General features: G+C 40.1%; 1 protein-coding gene and 1 pseudogene across 1 annotated transcript in view; one reads left to right on the plus strand and one right to left on the minus strand.

Moving 5' to 3' along the window:
- GMDS (GDP-mannose 4,6-dehydratase) overlaps positions 1–21,382 on the minus strand; it is a 770,392-nt gene that overhangs the window by 361,880 nt on the left and 387,130 nt on the right. The window lies entirely within an intron of this gene.
- Positions 2,086–19,856, plus strand: LOC136397310 (large ribosomal subunit protein uL3-like; annotated as a pseudogene).

The following is a 21,382-nucleotide window of genomic DNA, read 5'->3' on the forward strand; positions in this document are numbered from 1 at the left end:
AAACAAAATAAATGCTATGGTGGGAAGAAAATGGTTCCTGAAACAGCTGGCTGATTGGAGCAGGGTAGGAAGCCCAAGCCTATCTCAGGGAAAGACAATTTCCAGGGGCGTTGGTATTAATCAGAGCTTTCATTTGCATGCATGGAGTGGTGGTCCACTCAAGCCCTCTTCCTCCCTGAGAGGAAAGCCTTCCAGGATGTCTACCCTCCTCAGCAACACCAGACATCTTTTGGCTGATTAAATAATGGGAGGTTTCCCATTTCCCATGCTTATTTTTTTTTCAGGCAGACAGAATAAGTTAAAAAAAGGGACAGTTATTTGATTAAACAAAGACAGAAGAATTAGCAAATGTAATTAATGACTTGTTTCTGACATTGGAAGGCTATCAGTAATACCTTTTCCTGGCTGAGACTTTGACAATGTGCTGTGCTCAGTGCCACCTCCTTGAGCATAGCCATGTCAAGATGGTGACCCCCAATGCCAAACAAAGGTGCACAGATGAAAACCCCGCTTGTTTTTCTCTACAGCTTCAGTTGTCCTGGCACAATGCCTGGAACAGAGGGAGCAGGCACTTCTGCCCCAGGATCTCCGGCTGCTGCAAAAGCCTCTCTCCCTGGAGGGCCACAGCCTGAGTGGATGGTCCTGCCTAGTGTCAGGAGGAACATATGGCGACAAGAGAATTGTCAAAAATCACTAGAGGAAAAATTAAGTTCTCTGAAGAGAGATAATGGCAGAAAAAATGGGTTGCAAAAGAAAGAAGAGGGAAAGGGATAAGGTTCTAAGAGGTAGGTAGAGGTGACACTCCCTAAAAGCCACAAGCTTTGGCCTGGGTGATGTGTGCTCAAACTGCATTATAGTCACTTCCTACACGTGCTCTGGGCACGTTACCTAACCACGCTGAGCCTCCTTTTCTTCACTGGCAAAAGGGGAAAAAAACACTCTGCAAGGCTGTTTGAGGAGCAGAGGAAACACATGTAAAGCTCTTCCCATACCAGACACAGAACACTCCTGGTACTGAGGAGACAAGTGTGAAGACTGGGACAGGGGAAGGAGAAGTGTCCATGTCCATTTGTGTACCAGCGTACTCTGTGGGTGTTGGTAGGTGAGAATGAGCCTGGGGTGGGGGTGATCTGTGAACATGTGCAAGAGTATCTGAGAAGAAATGCCCAGGTATCTGTGAGAGCCACCTGTCACGCATGTAAATAGAGAGCATTCATTGGTTCTTTCTTCACAGAGCCGCACGGAAAGGTGTTCCTAAAGATACAGTAATCTCTACCTAAAACTACTGATGAATTGATGCTTGTAACAAGGATTAATATAACTATTGGGCTAGAGGTTAAGTTGATAAACAGCACTGTTAGGTAAACAGCACCTTACAGAAGTGCTATCATGTATCAGAGCTGGCTTCATAACAACATGCATATGTAGGGAAACCATTTAGTGGGTTTCTGCTAACAGTCAATGGCCAGCTTCAGGGGCCTGGTGTGTGAGAATTCAGTAGGTAAGTTCCAAGCTCAGGGCAAGCCTTGCACTTTGAAATACACAGAATACTGGAGATTTCCAGGTAAGATTTAGGCCATATCAAACCCCTAATTGCTGCAAATTAAATAACCCACAATTGAAATCAACAACTACACAATTAAATTTATTTATTTATTTATTTATTTATTTGGTCCTTTAAGCCAGCATATTCTAATTTTTATGACGTTTTACTAAACCTAAAGTCAAAGATATTTGAATACAAATTCTTTTCCTATCTCTGTGATATTCTACATTCCCAAAGAGATGTTAAGACTGTTGGGAGGCAGTGGAGGCCCAGGTAAGAAATACTATACATTCACAGAACCTGTTAAATGTAGGTGTTGTGGGTCTGCACACCAAGGGCCTCCTGCAGCATCTGGGCTGGAAGACAGAGGGAGAGTTCTGTCCATGGGGGACCCCAGGAACCCAGCAGGGCTGAGGAATGTCTGCTGTTCCCTGTGGGTCAAGATGAAAGCACAGGCTGCAATGTCCTTAATGACCATTTGTCCACCCAGTGACACCTAACACAGCAGGGCAAGGCACAGGACATGTTGCTAGAGATCCATGCACAGCAAACCAGGATTCTTCAAGAAAGCAGAAGACAACTGGCAGGTGTCCCTGTGCTTGACCACTGAGTGTGCTAGACACACAGAAAAACTGTTTAGTCGCCACTGCCAGAGTCCATCATTTTCTCTGACAATTAGTCAACAGGAAGGTAAGGCTCACGGTAACATGTTGATACATTTGTACCTGAAGCTTGCCTCTATCATTACTTTCTGTTTTCTCCTATGTGGTGTCTCTCCCACTTGATTGCCGGCTTCTAAGGGAAGATGACCATGTGTTGGTTGGTGCAGGTTGTGTCTATGTCTGCATATGCATCTACACTAACTTCAACTGCTCCCACAAAAACTCTAGACATCAGTTCTTACAAGTCAAGGACCATACAGTCCTGTGGAATAATTTTCAAAGTATAAGTATAAAATGTAAACAAATAAACAAAAATAAACCTGGCTCAAAACAATATATTGTGACCTACAAATTGAGGTAATTTTCTAAAAATATTTTAAAGAAAAGTTTTATTAAATTTAATTTTCTAAATACTAAATAAAAAAAGAAATTTTGTTTAAGAAATTAAAGACTGGATACTAACTTTAGGCCAGTAGGGTGAGGAAATAAGGAAAGTAATATGAACTCTCTTAGGAGCATTCTACCTAAAAGGGGTCTTTTAACTAAAATGGGTGAAACTTTTCTTATATAAAATACTGCATTTTTTCCCCAATGAATAGGCCAATACTTTCATAAAGCAAATGTCAGTGACTTGTCCACTATCACAAAGCAAGGTCGTCATAGCACTAACAGGAGAGCCTTCTTCCCTGTGAGTCAGATTGGCCTCTGTGGGGGTATACATCTTACAAAACCACAAATAAAACAAAATTTTAAATTAATATGGGGTTATAAATAATATCTTGCATGCCTACATTAGAGATAATACCTGATCAATAAGTTAGCAATATCACTTTTTATACATTCCTTTTCTTACATTTTTTCACTTAAAATTTTCACCTATTGTTTCTCTTTGCCATATAGTAAACAAGTATTGCCCAGATTGCTCTGAATTACTTTTGATAATATTAAAACAAAAAATTTTATTTGTGATGCATGTGATTTGAGTTATGAGACAGACTCAGTGACGATTATATCATGTTAATGTAATCATTCCAGCTAACAGACTATCCATAAAGGGCGAAGAGGTCATAGAAAGTAAACTACTCTCTTTAGCCACATTTCTTTTCTCCTCTTCTGACCAGCACTCTGATCCTCAGACGGATATGTGGCAATATAAAGCATGATGCTCCTATGCTCCAAAACTACAAAACAGATTATGAAGAACTTTGCATCATGCCATTGTGCATTTCCTCACACAGTTGCACACTTGCAGTATTCTGCTTCTGCATATTTTTAAAGAACTAAGGATGAGAACAGAAGTCCAAGAATCATGGGCCCTGGGTTAAAAATTCCCGATTTGTCCCAGACTCATGGCTGATCTTAAAGACCATACTGATTTGCAACATAAACCGAACCATTACAGATTTAAATGTTCCCCATGAACTCTGATTAGCATCAAGTTTTCATTTTCCTCTTCCTCATAAAATTAAACATTGTGCATTGCCATCAGCTTCTTGTAGCCCTTCAGCAGCATTCAGGCGAGGCAAGGTCTTACAGGGGCCACAGACCAGCCTGTGAGGGAAGCAGTCCAAGTAACAGAGTTTTTTTCAGTGTCTCTAAACACTTCATAAAATAAATCTGAGGTTACATTTTTAAACTTCCAGGAAGAATCAGAGATTTCAAAGTCCTATTATATAGGTGCTGATCATTCTTAACCACTGAAAAGAAGTAACCTAATTAAGACTTTTGGAGAGGGGTCTAGCTCTTGAGTCCTTCCTATGTGCTCAGGCGTTAGCTTAAGCACGTTAAATGTATTGTTGTAAAATTTGTCAAATGTAATGCCTAAGGGCTAATCAATGTGGTATCTACAAAAAATAAAGAAACAAATGCCATGCATTTGTGTCTGCATAGCCTTTGTGTCTGACCTGCCTTGTAATTGATGATATGTATGTAAGGAAGGAAAGGGGTGGGGCACATAGACAAATAAAAACATTTTATTTGTTTCTAAAACATTGTTTCTGGACGTCACGGAAATGGCGCCGTGAGCAGCGCGTCCGACAGATCTCCCCAAAATCTCAACAAATTTATCAACTAGAAACAGGAAAATTTATCTTCGGAGCATTACGGAGTTCCACACAAACTGAAAGCAAAAGGACTGTTATCACTTGAATCTGAGAGACGAGGGTGTGGAGGAAGCTACCGCAGGGACGTTCATTCAAGCCGCGAGGAAGTGCGCCTGTGGTAAGTCATCCCGCACTCGGGAGCCGCGAGCAGCAGCCGCGAGCGGCCGCCGCCAGCCGCCGAGCTGCCGCCGCGAGCAGCGCCCGGGTCGGTTGCAGAGCGAGCACCGCCCACACTCCGGAGCCGCGAGCAGCCGCTGGCGCGCGCCCGGTCTGGTTGCAGACCGAGCACCGCTAACGTTCCCAGTGGCCCGCGCACGGGGAGTGGGAGAGGCCCCAGGGTGGTATTCCCTACTTGGGAGATTCTCTCCGCGGGCGGGGCACCTCACCCAGCCATTCAAGCTAACAATCAAGCGTTGGGGGAGGGGCGCGCGCAGGCAGCCTGAAATACCTTCGGGAGCACAGCTGCGACCCAATTACTAAAATTAACTTAACCCGTGAAATCTGCGCACCCTCGGTTCTAATTGATAAGATCTCTCTCAGTTCACCGACCCAAGACAAAAGGCGTGATATTTTTTAGTGCCTCTCCCGAAAGGGGCGGGGGCAACTTCTGATTGATAGAGCCTCCATATTCAGGGATAAACGCTAACAAGAAGGACTTGGCAGATAATGAGATCTATACTACACTAGTCGCAAGCAGAGACTAGTGCCTCTTCTTACCAGCCAAAACAGGCTACAAAGTGTGGAAAGCCTGGGTTGAGAGGTCCAACTGAATGCTAGGCGCTGAACAGTCACCTTGACAACAATTGACTCCCACCCCCGCCTGATTACACTGGAGGCCCTGACTGCCAGAGCCCTTCCCAAAGCCTTGCACTGAGTGGGGATAGAGTGGGGATTTCCCAGCTCTTTGAGCCTCTTACTCCCCAGGCAGAAGCAGTGGCAGCCTTATAGCTGGATCACCAGGCTGCTAATTCAGGAAGGGGGGACTAGGAGAGAGAATCCACGAAAGCAAACTCTCTCATCGTTGGACCCTGCAAACGCCAACAAGCCTTGACTACCAGCAAGACTAAAGCCAATTATATGACATTGCCATAGAATCCCATCAACTGCAAATCTCTACCTAAATGTGACACAGGGGCAGAGCCTGGGGTACAGAGTCACCGACCAGGAAGAGGGAGAGAAAAGAAAAAGGAAGAAGTTAACATCTCAAAATCAAGAAAAATCCACAGACTTTACAACTTGTTCCACTAATTTTTTTTTTTGTTGTTGTTGTTGTTGTTTGTTTCTTCTATCCTATTGCCTTTATTTCCTCCACCTCGGTCCTTCTATTCTCTGCCCATCTTATGCTTCCCTTTTCTTGAACTACACTACCCATAAGTGTTACATTTTATTTCTCTTCTTCATCCTCACCCTCCTTTGGGGTTATACTCCAGGACACTTAACTCTCACTCTCTCCTCTTTTGTTTTTTTTTTTGTTTTGTTTTTTTTTTTTGCTTTATTTTGTTTTTTTCTCTTCCTTTTTTATTTCTTCCTTCGTTTTTCTCTTTTTCTTATTTTTTCCTTTCTATTCGTTTTTTCTTTCCTCGTTGTACTTTCCTCCCATTTAATCCTCAATCACGAACAAATTAGTTAATTTGGGACTCAAGGCTTTTTTTGGCTTTATTTTTCTTTTTCGCTTTTGTTTTTGTTTTTTTCTTGTTAGTTTATTTTTGTGGCATTTTGGGTCCTCCCAACCCAAGGTCTCCATTGTATTTGGTCTTCGCTCCACTTAATACAACAGATTTTTACTTATTATTTTTATTTTTTTCTTCTTTATTATTCCTTTTTTTGTCCTTTTTTCTGGTTCCCTCTTATCCCTCTCATTATATCTCTTAGTTGACCATCACCCGCAGGCAGATCAACTTATGCTTGTCTAAGATTTTCTTCCTTTTTTTTTTTTTTTTTTTTTTTTTTTTTTCATTTAGTAGGTCCCTACTCCCCTTTTTTTTTGCCCCTTGAACTCTTCACCGCAAACCAGGCCTTCCATTATAGGCACGATATTTCCCTGAGGAGGGGAGAGGAGGGAAGGAGAAGAAAGAAAAAAAAGGGGGAAATAATAAATTATTACTGCTTTTTTTTGTGGGGTGTTTTACCCTTTGGTTTTTGGTTTTTTTTTTACTTTTTACTCTTTATTAATTCTAATTAGTGCTATCAACAAGACCACCCTCAGATGCCAATAAGAAAGAGGAAATCGAATATTATGGATACAAAAGAAAGAGAGGTAACACAAATAGATGTGGAAAAATCTATGGAGAAAAGACTTAACATATTGGAAGCCTTGGAGCTAAATGACAGAGAATTTAAAATAGAAATCTTAAAAATACTCAGAGATATACAAGAAAACACAGAAAGGCAATATAGGGAGATCAAAAAACAACTCAATGAACACAAAGAATATATTACCAAGGAAATTGAAACTATAAAAACAAGTCAAACAGAAATGAAAAACTCAATTCACGAGCTGAAAAACGAGGTAACAAGCTTAGCTAGCAGAACAACCCAGATTGAAGATAGGATTAGTGAAATAGAAGACAAACAACTTGAGGCACAACAGAGAGAAGAAGAAAGAGACTCAAAAATAATAAAAAACGAGAAAGCCCTACAGGAATTATCTGACTCCATCAGAAAGAATAACATAAGAATAATAGGTATATCAGAGGGAGAAGAGAAAGAAAATGGAATGGAGAATATACTCAAACAAATAATAGACGAGAAATTCCCAAGCCTGTGGAAAGAACTAAAGCCTCAAATTCAAGAAGCAAACAGAACACCGAGTTTTCTTAACCCCAACAAACCCACTCCAAGGCACATCATAATAAAGTTGACACAAACCAATGACAAAGAAAAAATTCTCAAGGCAGCCAGGGAAAAGAAGAGTACAACATATAAAGGAAGGCCTATTAGATTATCATCAGATTTCTCAGCAGAAACTCTACAAGCTAGAAGAGAGTGGACCCCAATATTTAAAGCCCTGAAAGAGAGGAACTTTCAGCCAAGAATACTATACCCATCAAAGCTATCCTTCAAGTATGAAGGAGATATAAAAACATTCACAAATACAGAAAAGATGAGAGAATTTATCACGAGAAAGCCCCCACTCCAGGAAATACTAAAGGGGGTTTTCCAACCAGATTCAAAGAACAAAAGAAAACAACACCACAAGTAACAGCTCCACCAAGAACACAATAAAACCAAACTTAAACTGTGACAACAAAGGAAAAAAAAGGGGGGAGAGAATGGAGATTAACAGTAGCAAAGGACGATGAAGTGCAGAAATACTTATAAGATAGGGTACTACAATGAATATGGTAGGTACCCTTTTCATTACTTAATGGTAACCACCCTAGAAAAAACCACCACAAAAACACATGACTTAAAAAAGGTAGCAACAGAGGAAAGAAGTATGGAACACAAACAAACAGAAACAAATGATAGAAAAACAAAAGAGAAGAATCAAACTAGATACAAAACTAACAGAAAGCAATTTATAAAATGGCAGTAGGGAACCCACAAGTGTCAATAATTACACTAAATGTAAATGGATTAAACTTACCAATAAAAAGACACAGAGTAGCAGAATGGATTAAAAAAGAAAATCCAACTATATGCTGCCTACAAGAAACACATCTAAGCAACAAGGATAAAAACAAATTCAAAGTGAAAGGCTGGAAAACAATACTCCAAGCAAACAACACCCAAAAAAAAGCAGGTGTAGCAATACTCATATCTGATAATGCTGACTACAAGACAGAAAAAGTACTCAGAGACAAAAATGGTCACTTCATAATGATTAAGGGGACACTGAATCAAGAAGACATAACAATCCTTAATATATATGCACCAAACCAAGGAGCACCAAAATATATAAGACAGCTACTTATTGACCTTAAAACAAAAACTAACAAAAATACAATCTTACTTGGAGACCTCAATACTCCGCTGACGGCTCTAGATCGGTCATCCAAACAGAGAATCAATAAAGATATAGTGGCCTTAAACAAAATACTAGAACACCTGGATATGATAGACATCTACAGGACACTTCATCCCAAAGCGACAGAGTATACATTTTTCTCTAGTGTACATGGAACATTCTCAAGAATTGACCATATGTTGGGCCACAAAGACAATATCAGCAAATTTAGAAAAATTGAAATTGTACCAAGCATATTTTCTGATCATAAAGCCTTGAAACTAGAATTCAACTGCAAAAAAGAGGGGGAAAAACCCACAAAAATGTGGAAACTAAACAACATACTTCTAAAAAATGAATGGGTCAAAGAAGAAATAAGCGCAGAGATCAAAAGATACATACAGACAAATGAAAATGAAAATACGACATATCAGAATCTCTGGGATGCAGCAAAAGCAGTAATAAGAGGAAAGTTCATATCACTTCAGGCCTATATGAACAAATGAGAGCCGAAGTAAACCACTTAACTTCACACCTTAAGGAACTAGAAAAAGAAGAACAAAGACAACCCAAAACCAGCCGAAGAAAGGAGATAATAAAAATCAGAGCAGAAATAAATGAAATAGAGAACAGAAAAACTATAGAAAAAATCAATAAAACAAGGAGCTGGTTCTTTGAAAAGATCAACAAAATTGACAAACCCTTGGCAAGACTCACCAAGGAAAAAAGGCACAGGACTCAAATAAATAAAATCCAAAATGAAAGAGGAGAGATCACCACAGATATCATAGATATACAAAGAATTATTGTAGAATACTATGAAAAATTATATGCCACCAAATACAACAATCTAGAAGAAATGGATAAATTCCTAGAACAATACAACCTTCCTAGACTGAGTCATGAAGAAGCAGAAAGCCTAAACAGAACAATCAGCAGGGAGGAAATAGAAAAAACTATTAAAAACCTCCCCAAAAATAAAAGTCCAGGCCCAGACGGTTATACTAGTGAATTCTATCAAACATTCAAAGAAGACTTGGTTCCTATTCTACTCAAAGTCTTCCAAAAAATTGAAGAAGAAGCAATACTTCCAAACACATTTTATGAGGCCAACATAACCCTCATACCAAAACCTGGCAAGGATGGCACAAAGAAAGAAAACTACAGACCAATATCTCTAATGAATACATATGCTAAAATTCTAAACAAAATACTGGCAAACCGAATACAACAACATATTAAAAAAATAATACATCATGATCAAGTGGGATTCATCCCAGAATCTCAAGGATGGTTCAACATACGCAAAACGGTTAACGTAATACACCATATCAACAAAACAAAGAACAAAAACCACATGATCTTATCAATAGATGCAGAAAAGGCTTTTGATAAAATACAACACAATTTTATGTTTAAGACTCTCAACAAAATGGGTATAGAAGGAAAATATCTCAACATGATAAAGGCCATATATGATAAACCATCAGCCAACATCATTTTAAACGGCATAAAACTGAGGACTTTCTACCTTAAATCAGGAACAAGACAGGGTTGTCCACTCTCTCCACTCTTATTTAACGTGGTGCTAGAAGTTCTGGCCAGAGCAATCAGACAAAACAAAGAAATAAAAGGCATCCATATCGGAAAAGAAGAAGTAAAGGTATCACTTTTTGCTGATGATATGATCCTATACATCGAAAACCCGAAGGACTCCACAAAAAGATTATTAGAAACAATAAACCAATACAGTAAGGTCGCAGGATACAAAATTAACATACAGAAGTCCATAGCCTTTCTCTATGCCAACAATGAAATATTAGAAAACGAACTCAAAAAAATAATCCCCTTCACGATTTCAACAAAAAAAATAAAATACCTAGGAATAAACATAACAAAGAATGTAAAGGACCTATATAATGAAAATTACAAAGCATTGTTAAGGGAAATCGAAAAAGATACAATGAGATGGAAAAATATTCCTTGTTCTTGGATAGGAAGAATAAATATAATCAAAATGGCCATATTACCCAAAGCAATATACAAATTTAATGCAATTCCCATCAAAATCCCTATGAGATTTTTTAAAGAAATGGAACAAAAAATCATCAGATTTATATGGAACTATAAAAAACCCCGAATAGCCAAAACAATCCTAAGGAAAAAGAATGAAGCTGGGGGCATTACAATACCTGACTTTAAACTATATTATATGGCCACAATAATCAAAACAGCATGGTATTGGCAGAAAAATAGACACTCAGACCAATGAAACAGAATAGAAAGCCCAGAAATAAAACCACATATATATGGTCAAATAATCTTTGATAAAGGGGCCAACAACACACAATGGAGAAAAGAAAGCCTCTTCAACAAATGGTGTTGGGAAAACTGGAAAGCCACATGCAAAAGAATGAAACTTGACTACAGCCTGTCCCCGTGTACTAAAATTAATTCAAAATGGATCAAAGACCTAAATATAAGACCTGAAACAATAAAGTACATAGAAGAAGACATAGGTACTAAACTCATGGACCTGGGTTTTAAAGAACATTTTATGAACTTGACTCCAATGGCAAGAGAAGTGAAGGCAAAGATAAATGAATGGGACTACATCAGAATAAAAAGTTTTTGCTCAGCAAGAGAAACTGATATAAAAATAAACAGACAGCCAACTAAATGGGAAATGATATTTTCAAACAACAGCTCAGATAAGGGCCTAATATCCAATATTTACAAAGAACTCATAAAACTCAACAACAAACAAACAAACAATCCAATAAAAAAATGGGAAGAAGACATGAATAGACACTTCTCCCAGGAAGAGATACAAATGGCCAACAGATATATGAAAAGATGCTCAGCTTCATTAGTTACTAGGGAAATGCAAATCAAAACTACAATGAGATACCACCTCACCCCTGTTAGATTAGATATGATCAACAAGACGGGTAATAGCAAATGTTGGAGAGGCTGTGGAGAAAAAGGAACCCTCATTCACTGTTGGTGGGGCTGTAAAGTAGTACAACCATTATGGAGGAAAGTATGGTGGTTCCTCAAAAAACTGCAAATAGAACTACCTTATGACCCAGCAATCCCTCTACTGGGTATATACCCCAAAACCTCAGAAACATTGATACGTGAAGACACATGTAGCCCCATGTTCATTGCAGCACTGTTCACAGTGGCCAAGACATGGAAACAACCAAAAAGCCCTTCAATAGAAGACTGGATAAAGAAGATGTGGCACATATACACTATGGAATACTACTCAGCCATAAGAAACGATGACATCAGATCATTTACAGCAAAATGGTGGGATCTTGATAACATTATAAGGAGTGAAATAAGTAAATCAGAAAAAAACAAGAACTACACGATTCCATACATTGGTGGAACATAAAAATGAGACTAAGAGACATGGACAAGTGTGTGGTGGTTACCAGGGGCGGGGGGAGGGAGGACAGGGGGAGAGTTAGGGGGAGGGGGAGGGGCACAGAGAATTAGATAGAGGGTGGCGAAGGACAATCTGACTTTGGGCGAGGGGTATGCAACATAATTTAATGACAAGGTAACCTAGACATGTTTTCTTTGAATATATGTACCCTGATTTATTAATGTCATCCCATTACCATTAATAAAAATTTATTTAAAAAAAAAAAACATTGTTTCTAAAAACAATGTTACATTAAACAGTAGCATTTTAGAAAATAGAAAATAAGTGCACACTTGTTTAAAAACTTTTCAAAATGTGAATAATGTTACAACATAAAAATACAGAATACATACTTCGTGGAACGGTATCCAATGCCCAGTTAATCTATGAGTGCACTGAATGGCCAAGGCAGCATTACAGACTACCTGTCAAAAGTAGGTTTACCTTAACTTTGTCAAATACAAAATAGGAACTGAGTATAGGGAGTCCTTCAGTTATAAAATTTGCTTACTGTTATTATTTATTGCTAATTTCATCCTTTATTGTTGTTATTTGATTTTATAAGAAAACTAATTATTATATATACTCAATGGAATATTATTCAGCCATAAAAAGGAAATCAAGTCCTGGCTGGATAGCTCAGTTGATTAGAGCATTGTCTCAATATGCCAAGGTTGCGGACTCTATTGGGGCACATATAAGAATCAACCAGTAAATGCATAAATAAGTGGAACAAATGGATGTTTTTCACTCTCCCTCCTTCCCTTTAAAATCAATGAATCCAATCAATAAAAGGAAATCTTGCCATTTGTGACATCCGATGGACCTTGAGGATGTAATCTTAAGCAAAATAAGTCAGACAGAAAAAGAAATACTGTATGTTCTCTCTTATATGTAGAATCTAAAACAACAACAACTAACTCCTCCCCGTCCCCAGCTCATAGACACAGAGAACAGATGGGTAGTTGCCAGAGACAGGAAGTGAAGAGTGGATGAAATGGGTGAAGGTGGTCAAAAAGTACAAACTTCCAGTTATAAAACAAAAAGGTCTGTAGGGCAAACAACTGTGTTAGGCTTGCTCGCTTGTACTTTGAATGATTAGCGTGTGAGCATGTGGCAGAGCCACATCTGTGTAGCCTATGTAAGGCTAAGGGTGCTTTCATTCAGGGAAGTTTTTGCAGATTGCTTGCCTGCTACTGCAAGGGGCCATTTGGCAGATCAATTGCCCGCTGCTGCGAGAAGAGGGTTTTTGCTGCTTGTTTGCTCATCGCCATTGTGAGAATCTAATAAATGAAATGGCCCAAGGCTTTCTGGCTCCCCAGTTCATCTACCATCTGCCCAAATCCAATGTGAACCTGCCTGGCCTCGGCCACCAGCATTATTACAAGGTCCTGGGATATATTGTACAGCAGGGGTAGTCAACCTTTTTATACCTACCGTCCACTTTTGTATCTCTGTTAGTAGTAAAATTTTCTAACTGCTCACCGGTTCCACAGTAATGGTGATGTATAAAGTAGGGAAGTAACTTTACTTACCAAGTACTTAATGTTGGATTTCTGCTAAGTTTGGCAGAATAAATCTTTATAAAACAACTTACTATAGTTAAATCTCTCTTTTTATTTATACTTTGGTTGCTCTGCTACCACCCACTATAAAAACTGGAATGCCCACTAGTGGGCGGTAGGCATCAGGTTGACTACCACTGTTGTACAGCATGGTGAATAAAGATAATGATACTATAGTGTACATTTGAAAGTTGTTAAGAGAGTAACCTTTAAAGTCCTCATCATACATACACACAAAAATTATGACTACATATGGTGATGAATGTTAGGTAGACTTACTATGGTGATCATTTCACAATCTATACAAATATCAAATCATTATGCTCTGCACCTGAAATTAATATATTATATATCAACTATATCTCAATTGAAAAAGAAAACTAGTCATTGTTAATCGATCCTGCTATCTAAAAGATACTTTAAAAGCAACTTTTCTTTCTCAAATAATAAAATGGTAAAATTCTTTTTAAAAGACTAAATTCCAATTACAGAAAAAAAGAAAAAATACAATGTCAAAATGACAACAATATGCATTTTTTTTACCTTGGAAACTTTAGCTGTGAAAGAAGCCTACAGCCTAACTTTTCCATTACTCCCACTGAACCCTGAGACTACCAGTGTACCAGCAGCATGCAGAAAACCACAGGCCTGGCCCTGCTGGAATACACACACAGTTGCTGAGGAATAGGAAATGAGGCCAGATGGTTCTGCTGAGGGAAGCACTTCTTTTTCCATTATAAATCCAAAAAAAAACCCTAATAGGTCAAACACAAAAATGTAGATATGGTAAAACGGAAAGCGAGCAGGGAGAATTATGCAAATGAGACAAGTGTAATTTTGCACTATTTGCATCTACACCAGTAAATGGGTGTGGGGGTAAAAAAAAGAAGGCAAAATAGAACAGCAAATCTACACCATGGATCTGAATGACTTTCCTGACAGGGAGAGAAGCTACTAGTAATCCTTAAGTAGGCACTGAGGCAACATTTTGGAAAACCAATAGCATATGATTTGTGCTAAACTAAGTAATATATTTTTGGATTATCATTTAAAATTTTTTTAAAAAACTGAACCTATAAACACAAGACTAAAGTAACTACAATCTATACTCTGATTTCCTGCATATATATACAATTAATGTGGTTGTTCAATCACATGAACTCCCACTGTGGGTGGGACAGCACTTGACACAAACTTGGGGGGGGGGAAGCATCCTCATGCTTGGGTCCGCTTCAGTCCCTCCTCCACTCACCGGGGCAAGTGCACAACCACTGTTTTGCAAACACGTACGTGGATGGAGGCATGTGTCTCCTGTGGCCGCCATTCTCTAGTCTTCTTTGACTAGAGCAAGTCTGAGAAGACAAAACACCTGGCTTCATGATCTCCCCTAGACAGCAGAGTGGCCAAACGCCACAGCTCTGGTGAACAAAATGCTAGTGCTGGTCTTTCCTGACACAGGCCTGAGTAGAATAGCACAGGATGGCTGGGGCTGTGGTTGGTGGCTGCCTGCACCCTAGGGTCATTGAAGAAGGAAGACCAGAGATTTGGTACTGGCATCTGTCAATCACAAAGTGGCCTGCACCTTCCCTGGGACTGCTGGTGGTGAGTACAAAGCAGCCCCTAGTAGGCTCTCTGTCACTTGCAGCTGAGTGTCATTTTTAACCGATGCATGAACAGCAGAGATGACAAGTCTCCATAGCTGTGGCAAAATACATTGCATAGCACTTTTGTGGATCATGTGACTGGACAGACGGTATAGTGCCGTGATGGTGAACCTTTTTATAAAAACCATCCACTTCTGCAGTGCTGGTCAACCTGATCCCTCCCGCCCACTAGTGGGTGTTCCAGCTTTCAGGGTGGGCCAATCGCGGTGCTGTTTGGTTGCTCTGCTACCACCCACCATGAAAGCTGGACTGCCCACTAGTGGGCAGGAGGGACCAGGTTGACCAGCACTGCAAAAGTGGGTGGTTTTTATAAAAAGTTTCGCCATCACGGGTATAGTGGAAAGAGCACGAAAGATTCCAGTCAAGTTTAGACTCTGAACTGTCTGTTTTACTTTAAGTCAGTAAATACCTCTAAATAATGAACCTGCTTTGTCACCTGCTGGACAAAGAGACTGGACAGGATGCTGTAAAAAGTGGCTTCAGTCTTTAAGTTAAGTAAACCAGTGAAACTAATTTGGTTTGAAGTCCATTCACTTGCAGGTATTTCATTCAAGAAACACACGCCAAACACCCCCAAATTTGAGGTATTCTAAAGGATGCTGGGGGTTACAAAAGGGAGTTGATCATGGTGGTCTATACAGAGAGAGGCTTCCCAGCCAAACTGAGATAAAGGCTCTGGCAGGGATACAAAGGGATGTGGATAAAGGGCTATGGAACCACAGGGGAAATGGTGTCAATTTTCTGGGGAAGTGGCTGAGGAGGAGGGTCAAGTGAGGCAGCAGTTCAGGTGGATGCCTGTGGCAGAGCAGAATTCTGGGAAGCAATGAGGATGGAGAAGGCTGAGCTTACCCCAAAGCCCCATGGGAGCCAGCCACAGAACAAGAGCACTCCAGAGAAGCAGGAAAGAACTCTGGTGTGGCTGGAGCAGAGAACTTGACTTGATAAAGCTAAAAAGGGACATGATGGGCACAGCAAGGATCCTAAATGGAACACCCCCATCAGTAGTTTTTATTTAGCGGGGGAGACAATGATAGTTTCTAGGGAGAAATAAGATGATGACTTCAGAAAGGTGACTGCAGCAATGCTGAGGGTAGAGAGAGATCATCATAGTGCAGGATACACAGAAGGCTGTCCATGAGGGCCTGAGAGAGGCCCCCTCTGAGGCAGACTAAGTTATCTCATTTATCCAAGTCTTACTGCTTTGTCTCTAGGGAAGGAAAGGGAAAATAGTATCTATCTCACTGGACTATTGTGAAAGTAACCTTGTAAAGAGAGTCAAGTAGCTTACATATATCAGTACTCAGTAAGGTCTTAAACTTGTAAATAAAAGCTAAAAGTATATTTTAATTAATAGTATTTCAGTTTCAGAAAAGACCTTTCCTTTAAAATAACAACAAATGACAATTAGAGTAGTTCAAAAACTATTTTGGGAGACTATTTCTCACTTATTCAAACAGACTGGCTAGCTACCTTTCAACCACAGACAAGATGGAAAAAGTTTGGCTATACCTGAAGATCTTACAATCCTTGCTGGTGCAGAACTCTCATTAAATATTTATCATAAACTCATGTGATACTTGTGGCTTACGTAGCCCTCCACTCTCACATGTTTTCACTATTACAGTCCACAAGGACAACAGCTGTCAGGCAGTGAGGAAGCCCGTGGCCGCCCCTTCACAGCCAGTGCTGCTCACACAGTGCCCAGTGCACATCCGGGGCGTGCACCAGAGGGTCTTCAATGTGCAGAGCCAGGTGGTTCCTATCTTAAGTAAGACTTTTTGATACTGTCCTCTACCACCCACCACCTGAGAGAGAGACAGGGAGAGAGAGAGAAAGAGAGGGGAAAGGGAATAGGAGGGGCAGGGACATAAGGAAGGAATGAGAGGAGACAGAGAGGAAGAAAGAGGAAGGGAGGGGATGTCATTGTGTGGTGAGTTAGGAAAGATCCTACTGAAATGCTTAACTAAGCCAATCCAATTTCTTTGAGCTCCACTAGATTTCTAATATCCAGAGCCCTATATCATGCGTAATTAAACAAGCAAACCGGTAATTCATTAGGCCTAATTTAATAGATGACTCACTGGCCCAGCCAGTCAATGATGCTTTGGTTTCCCAAAGGTTCTTGCAGATAGTTAACTACAATGAGGCCGTCAGCTGCTGCTGACAAAAGGTGATAGAATTTAAATCACTGAGTTCATGTCTTCAAACTTCTTACTTCAGCTTTTTTAAAGATAAAGATCAAATAAAATGATTTCTGTTAAACCTGTATTTCCTGTATAGAGTTGATACCTTCTTCTAATTATATGACTGTACAATTATTAAATTAATACTTCAGAGGACTTAGGAATATGAGACCTGGCCTTTTAACGCTTGGCTCTTTGAATGTTTTACAGTTTCTTTCTAATTCAATTTCTCATATTGGTACGCCTTGTTTCACAGAATGAGCAGAGATTCCAGAAGACCATTAGTAAAAGTGCTAGTGTATTTGTAATTCCTAATAAGGGGTAAAGGGTCATCGATAAATGGTTGACATTTGAGGTCAGTGAAAAAAAAAAAGGCTTAAAATCTCACAAGAATGACTAAATATACCAACAATCAATCCAGAAACAGTGTGCTATATCACAGTAAGGGGTTGAATTTGAAGAGTAAGTATAGTTTTGAGAACCAATGCCAGCTCCATAAATCTAAAAAAAATAAAATATAACATACTTACAAATTTTAAGAAAATGAGTAAGTGGGGGCCCTGGCTGGTTGTCTCAGTGGTAGAGTATTGGCCCAGTGTGTGGATTTCCCAGGTTAGATTCCTGGTCAGGGCACACAGGAGAAGCGAGCAACCATCTGCTTCTCCATCCGTCCCCCTCTCATTTCTCTCTCTCTCTTCTCCTCCTGCAGCCATGGCTCAATTGGCACGAGTTGGCCCTGGGCGCTGAGGATGGCTCCATGGCCTCTGCCTTAGTCACTAAGAGCTCAGTTGCTGAGCAACGGGGCAAATCCCCAGATGTGAAGAACATCGCCTAGTGGTGGGCTTGCTAGAGGATCCCAGTTGGGGTACATGTGGGAATCTGTCTCTCTGCCTCTCCTCCTCTCACTGAATAAAAAAATAAAATAAGTGGGCTCAGGCCGGAACTCACTGTTCTCTATGAGGCCGATACCTCAAGCCAGGACCTGTCTCTTCAAAGCCAGCTTTTTCATATGAAAATGCAAATAATCAATCCTGTTTTTCTAACCACAGTCTGAGATTTGTTGGGAGAATCACATTCAAAGATGTAAATGATAACACAAACACAAGAGAATGACTTTCAGGGGTTTAAAAAGGCATCTGGTGAAAGCTTTGCATTTTGTTTTCACACTTGAAATTTAAGATCCAACGAAAATCAGCAAGGAATTCTTAACCAGAGAGACAGTATAAGGAAAAACTTATGATACCATGAAGCCCAGGTCCTGACCTACGTCTTGCACAGATGAAAAGGAAGGAGGTACCACAGCCACACCCAGATGAGTATTTGTACTGTGCAGATGTGGTTACAAAATGACCGAGAGGCAAAGGCCATAGGCCACAGTCACCTTCCTGGATTGCAGCTTGCCTCCCCTAGGCTCCACCCAGGTCACCCAAACATAGGCACCCCAGGGCTGAAGCACACAACTCTATGAGTTAGCTGGAGGCCGGACCTGGGACCAGGGCTCTGGGCTCTGAACATGTGGGTCATGCGTGGCAAGGGGAGGAAATGAAACTATACATGCAGAGAATCCAAAAAGGAACTTCAGAACGTCTCTCTTTTCCTGCAGCTGAGCAGTCTGCATTGGTTCCCATGGCTCCTATCAAACCGCTGTGAGCATCTCTACTGGCAGCATCTGGTGCGGGGCATCTCACAGCAGGTTCTCAGCTCCCAGGCTGGGTCCCTGGTCTTCTTGCCTTGAAAGCGCAGCTGCCAGCACCATGTAAAGGTGAAGGGCTTCCCCAGGCATGACTCCTCCAAGCCTGTCCACCTCAAAGCCTTTCCAGGTATAAGGCTGGCATGACCCACATTGTGCGGGAGGGTGACAGGCCAGGATCCAGCGTGAACAAGGAGAAAGTTGTGGAGGCTGTGACCATTGTGGAGACACTACTCATTGTGACTATGGGCACTGTGGGCTATGTGGCATCCCCTCGAGGCCTCTGTACCTTCAAAACCCTATCTACTGAGCACATCAGTGATGAGTACAAAAGCTACTTATATAAGAACTGGCATAAAGCTGAGAGGAAGGCTGTCACTAGATACTATAAGGAGTGGCAGGATGAGGACAGCAAGAACAGCGTGAAGTACAGCCAGGCCTTCTGCATTGCCCACACCCAGTTCACCTGCTTCTTCTGCGCCAGAAGAAGGCCCACCTCATAGAGATCCAAGAGAATGGAGGCACAGTGGCCAAAAAACTGACTGGGCCCGTGAGAAGCAGAAACTGCACTACCTACTGGCACACCAAGAAGCTGCCCTGTAAGACCCACCAAGGGCTGTGCAATGTTGCCGGTACTGGGGCATGGCATCCTGCCTGGTGGCCTTCTCTGTGGCCTGGGCTGGGCAGAAAAGCTACAGTGACCACACTGAGATCAACAAGAAGATCTACTAGATTAGCCAGGGCTACTTCATCAAATACAGCAAACTGATCAAAATCAACGCCTCTACCAATGATGTCCTGTCTGACAAAAGCATCAACCCTCTGGTTGCTCTGCCTACTACAGAGAAGTGACCAATGACTTTTCATGCTAAAAGCTGTGTGGTGGAAACCAAGAAGTGACTGCTCACCTTCCACAAGTCCTTGCTGGTGCAGACCAAATGGCAGGCCCTGGAGAAGGCCAACCTTAAGTTTATTAACACCATCTCCAAGTTTGGCCATGGCCACTTCCAGACAGTGGAGAAGAAGAAAGCATTCATGGAACTACTTAAGAAAGACTAAATTACAAAGAAAGAAGTAGCCTAATGTCAGGAATAGACTGTGTAGCGGTGAAGTCTCAATAAAAAATATTTTCTAGTGGAAAAAAAGGATAACTCTAAAGAAACTTTAAGTTCATTTTTACATGTAATTAAGAAAAAAACACATTATTATTAGAAAATAACTTGCTTGTAATTTTTGTGTGTTTGTGTTTGGTAATAGAAGATAGAGATGGGAAAAAATGGATGAAACTTTTCCAGACCAATAAATATGTGATGGAAATCTTGCTCTAACTAGAAGAATCCTCTATCAAATAAGATTTGAAAACTGAGAGGAGATGATGATCACACAAATGAGAGGTATCTGAATAAGCAGATGTCAATGTTATCAGTCACACTGAGGGACAGTTGATCTTGTAAAATAATGCTATTTTTTCTATTCTTAAATTTTTGTTTTATATACCAAGGCGAGCATATCATTCTTTCTATTTTTCCCCCATGTGCTCAGATAGCTTCCTTTTAAAAATAGTAGAATCTAGAGATACTTGGGTAACTAACCACAGTATAAAAATATTTGGCCCTTTTCAGTGTTCCTCTACAGTCTGTATGTAACAAGGAGAACACTGCTTGAAAGCATTTTGCTGCAATCAAGTAAAACCCATCACAACTAAAACCAAAACTTGTTAAGATTATGTTAAGTGGGGAAATAGCTTATGCTAGGCAGGAAAAACATCTTTTAATAGTAAGAGAAATAAAATACATTTCATATGTACATATTCATTTTATAAATTTAATAAACAAACAGTCATATAAGGAGATTCCATTAGATTTAAGTATTGATTATCTGTGCTCTTCTAGGGGCATTGGGAGATAAGAGTACGATACAGAGGGATAATATCTGGTTCTTGCCTTCAAGGACCTTTCTTGAGAGACTGGTACATGACAACTAACCACATCATATTCTGTGTTTGTGGAGGACTGATTTTATTCTCAGAGATCCCAATCTACTTAGATATGCAGGAAGTAATGAGTAACAATGATTTAAGCCCAACCACTCTCTTGCAATATGACAAAACTTAGCAAAAGTGATCTCAAAAATTTTACATGACCCTGAGACATGACTGGGGAAGCCACTTAACAAGAAACTTCATCTCTTTCTTTACACACTGTACTAATAACTTCCGTGTGAGGCTTAGATCAACAATGCAAAGATACTTTGGCAAGTGGTTTATCAATTTCATCTTTATATAATTCTGCTACTATAAAACTGCACTTGTGAATTAACTGGGCTTAGAGGAAGTGCAAGTCAATCTTTATCTCTTTTAAAATGAAAAGGAGATCTGAATTTATGGTACCCCAATTTCATCTATTTGGGGAATATTTAGCTTGCGTGCATGTTGTAACCACAGTTTTTGGAGCAACTCTAAAACTTACATTGGAAACACTGGAAATTTGGTGCTAAAAGAACAGTGACTTTTGAATATTCTTTAACTACAATAAGGCATAGAAAGAACAAGAAACAAAGTCAATGACCTATTTTAAAGCTATTTA

This window comes from Saccopteryx leptura, chromosome 3 (assembly GCF_036850995.1).
Source record: "Saccopteryx leptura isolate mSacLep1 chromosome 3, mSacLep1_pri_phased_curated, whole genome shotgun sequence".
In the NCBI taxonomy this organism is placed as follows: domain Eukaryota; kingdom Metazoa; phylum Chordata; class Mammalia; order Chiroptera; family Emballonuridae; genus Saccopteryx; species Saccopteryx leptura.